This window comes from Grammomys surdaster, unplaced genomic scaffold (genome assembly GCF_004785775.1).
Source record: "Grammomys surdaster isolate TR1022 unplaced genomic scaffold, NIH_TR_1.0 98, whole genome shotgun sequence".
NCBI lineage: Eukaryota > Metazoa > Chordata > Mammalia > Rodentia > Muridae > Grammomys > Grammomys surdaster.
In genome coordinates this window covers 6,805,660-6,809,862 of record NW_021604577.1, presented here as the reverse complement: position 1 = coordinate 6,809,862, position 4,203 = coordinate 6,805,660, and the positions used below count along the sequence as shown (strand labels likewise).

Sequence of the window (4,203 nt, the reverse complement as noted above, 5' to 3'; positions counted from 1 at the left end):
TATTTTTGGTTATTTCAGGTCATTTAATCACTGATAGAGGTAAATTTACATCTTCTTTTTTCATACAGATGCTTTTTTTCTATTTCAAGTTTAATTGGCTTGACTATAACTTTCAGTACAATGAAAGACAGAAGGATCAAGAATCAGTCTTGCTGAATTATTCTTGATCGCATAGATAAATAGTAACCATCTGCCATTAACTGTGTCATAGCTGGGTTTTTAATAGGTACACTTAAGTCGATGAGTGTTTCACTTTATTTTATTCAGGATTTTAATCCCTTTGGGTCTTTGCTTCACTGTTTTTTTTTTCATTTAATTTTTCTACATGTCCTTTCTGTTTTATGCTATTAATCCATTTATAAATTCTTTGATTCTTTTTACTGCCAGTCCATCTCTTGAATCTACCATATGTGTTAATTAAGGGGCAATTTCTGTTGCATCCATTTTACTTTTCCCGTGTACCAGCTACCATTTCCTGTTTTTATTTTTCCATGCCTTACAGTTCTTTGTCAAAATTTAACACTACATATGCTACTCTCATACTGTCCTCCAGAGGTGGTTGTTATTTTGTTTAGTAATTTGACTGAAATAATTCTGTGGATTTTATTTCCCCTGCAGTGGTTTGTTTATATTTTCACCACAGCTTTAAGCTTTTAATTGGGCTGCAAAGCCACCAGGCCATTACCTACAGTCTGGTTAAAACTGCTAATTCCTCAACAAATTTATGGTGCCTCAGCTAGTCTGATTACTTCTGGATCTCTGAGTATAATTTGGATATTGTTTTTATAGTTTACAGATTTTTGTTTTTGACTGGCGTGTCAAATAAGTAAAAGCTGTGACCTTTCTATTTGCTTGAGAAAGAAAATTCACATGGACATTGTGACAGTCAAGGTAAGGTTTCTCTCTGAAGATGTGCACATTTTCTTTTTCTTTTTTTTAAAATTATTTCACTTATTTACATTCCAAAGGTTATCTCCCTCCCCGGTCCCCCCACCCCATGGTTTTCACACAATAGCCCCCCCACTTTCCTTCTGAGAGGGTGTTCCCCCACCCAGCCACCCATACCCACTTTACCCCTACCAGCATCCTCCTTCACTGAGGGCATCCGATTTATAAGAGATTAAGCTCATCCTCTCCCACTAAGGCCAGACAAGGCAGTCCTCTACTACATATGTGCCAGTGACCACCAACCAGCCCATGTATGCTCTCTGGTTGGTGGCTTAGACTCTGGGAGCTCTGAAGGGTCCAGATTACATGATACTTTTTTTCTTCTGATGAGGCTGCAATCCACTTCAGCTCCTTCAGTCCTTCCCCTAACTCTTACCTAGGGGTTCGCTATCTCAGTACAATGGTTGGCTGCAAGTATCTGCATCTGTCTCATGCAGCTTCTGGTAGAGCCTCATGATAGGCGTCTGTCTGGAAGCACAACAAGGCATCAGTAATAGTGTCAGGGTTTAGTGCCTGTGCATCTTATGGATCCCACGTTGGGCTGCTCACTAACTGACCTTTCCTTCAGTCTCTGATCCATTATAGTCCCTGCATTTTCTTTAGACAATAACAATTATGAGTCAAAATTTTGATGACGGGTAGGTGGCCCCATGCCTCAACTGGGGGCCATGTCTATATACCGGAGGTGATCTCTTTAGGTTCTATCTACCAAATGTTGGGCATTTCCTCTAACATCATCCCCCATTGAGTTTTGGGATTTCTGGAGCCTCTCACCCCCCTGTTGCTACATATTTCCATTCATTCTCTTTCCTTTCGGGGCTTTTCTCCTGTTTCCTCCCATACTTGATAATGCCTCCTCCCATTTCTCATCACACTTCCCTCTCTCACCCAGATCCTCCTTTCCCTCTGCCTCCTTTGATTATTTTGTTCTCTCTACTAAGTGCAATTGAAGTATCCATATTTGAGCCTTTATTTTTCTTAAGCTTTATACGGTCTGAGAATTGCATCATGGGTATTCTGTACTTTTTGGCTAATACACACTCATCAGTGAGTACATACTTTGCATGTCCTTTTAGGTTTGTGTTACCTGGTTCAGGATGATATTTTCCAGTTCCATTTGTTTGCCTGCAAAATTTATGATGTCTTCATTTTTTATTGGATATGATATTTATATTTCAGATGCTTTCCCCTTACTCCATCCCTCCTCCTGCCCAGGAACCCCCTATCTCTTCCCCCCCTCCTCTTGCTTCTGTGACGATGTGCCTGCCCCCACCTACCCTTCCACTCCTACCTCCCCACCCTCGAATTCCCCCACACAGGGCATCCAGCCCTCATGGGACCAAGGATTTCCTCTCCCACCTATGCCCAACAAAGCCATCCTCCACTACATATACAGCTGGAGCCATGGCTCCCTCCCTATGTGCTCTGAGGCTGGTGGTTTAGACCCTGGGAGCTCTGGTTGGTTGGTATTGTTGCTCTCAACATGGGGCCGCAAACCCTTTCAGCTCCATCAGCTCCTACTCTCTAACTCCTCCATTGGGAACCCCATGATCAGTTCAATGGTTAGCTATGAGCATCCGCCCCTGAATATGTCAGGCTCTGGCAGACCTCTAAGGAGACAGTTATATCAGGCTCTTGTCAGCATACATTTCCTGACATCCACATCAGCGTCTGCCTTTGTTGACTGCACAAGGGATAGATACCCAGGTGGAATGGTCTCCAGACGGCCCTTCCTTCAGTTTCTGTCCCACACTGTCTCCATATTTTGCTCCCTTGAGTATTTTGTTACTCCTTCCAAGAAGGACTGAAGCAACCACACATGGTCTTCCTTATTCATGAGCTTCATGTGGTTTGTGAGTTGAATCCTGGCTATTTTAATCTTTTGGACTAATATCACTTCTCCACCTTTTGGCTAAGATCAGGTGTAGTATCAGTTCTTATCAGATGATGTCTTCATTTTTAATGGCTGAATAAGTATTCCATTGTGCAAATGAACCACATTTTCTGTATCCATTCTACACTTCAGGGGCACCTGGGATGTTCCCAGCTTCCGGCTATTACAAATAAGTCTGCTATGAAGATAGTTTTTGTAGCCTGGTAAGGTATCTTTTGGGTATACGCCCAAGAAAACTATAGCTGGGTCTTCAGGTAGAATTATTCGCAATTTTCTGAGGAACTGCCATATTGATTTCAGAGTAGTTTTAGAAGTTTGCAATCCCACCAACAATGGAGGAGTGTTCCTCTTTCTCAGCATCCTTGCCAGCATTTGCTGTTACCTGAGTTTTTGATCTTAGTCATTCTGACTTGTGTGAGGTGGAATCTCAGGATAGTTTTGATTTGAATTTCCCTGATGACTAAGGATGTTGAACATTTCTTTAAGTGCTTATGAGCCATTCTGTATTCCTCAATTGAGAATTCTTTGATTAGCTCTGTATCCCGTTTTTTAATAGGGTTATTTGACTCTCTAAATGGGACCTTATAAAATTAAAAAGCTTCTGTAAGGCAATGGACACTGTCAATGGGACAAAATGGCAACCAATGGATTGAGAAAATATCTTTACCAATTCTACATCCAATAGAGGGCTAATATCCAATATATACAAAGATTAAAAAATGCAGGTTTCTTACTCAATTGAAGTCAAAATTTGAATTATGCATTGAGAGAGTTCAAATGTCTCAGAATTCAGATTGTATACTATGATAATTAGTCTTCAGCAGTAGTTTGATAGGCTAAAATCATTGTGGATTTTTGTTTACTGTTTTTTGTTCTTTTTATTTTTTTTCTTACTGGTCCTTTGTATATAATAGGGATATATTTATTTATTTATTTTGTATATGGTGTATTTGTTTATTTGTTCTTGTATTTTGGTATACTTGTTTATTTGTTTTAATTTGTCTGTTTGTTTTCTAAAGTGTGAAAAAAAGATAGATGTTCTGGAGTTGAGCACACAGGCAGGTGAGAAGAATCTGGGAAGAGACGGAAGTGGAAAAATCACAATATATTCAATAACAAAATAGAGTTAAGCAGCTCAAAACAGCTTTAGCCTTATCAAGTCAAAAGCTACAATTAAATTAATTTTAAAAAGAAAAAATTCTACTTTATCAAAGCTTGATCAATTGGTATTGTATGTTCTAAGATTTCCTAACGTTGTACTAGTTGAAAAAGTTATGAAGACCTTAAAACATTCATTTGTGCAATTTTATGATACCTTAACGTACTTTAGTTGTTTAATATTTTCATCCAGACTCAAATAA

At 39.4% G+C, this 4,203-nt stretch overlaps 1 pseudogene; it reads left to right on the top strand.

The window, feature by feature from the left end:
• Nucleotides 1-2,840: 2,840 nt before the first annotated feature.
• LOC114634247 lies at nucleotides 2,841-2,949 on the top strand (annotated as a pseudogene).
• The last annotated feature ends 1,254 nt before the right edge of the window (nucleotides 2,950-4,203 follow it).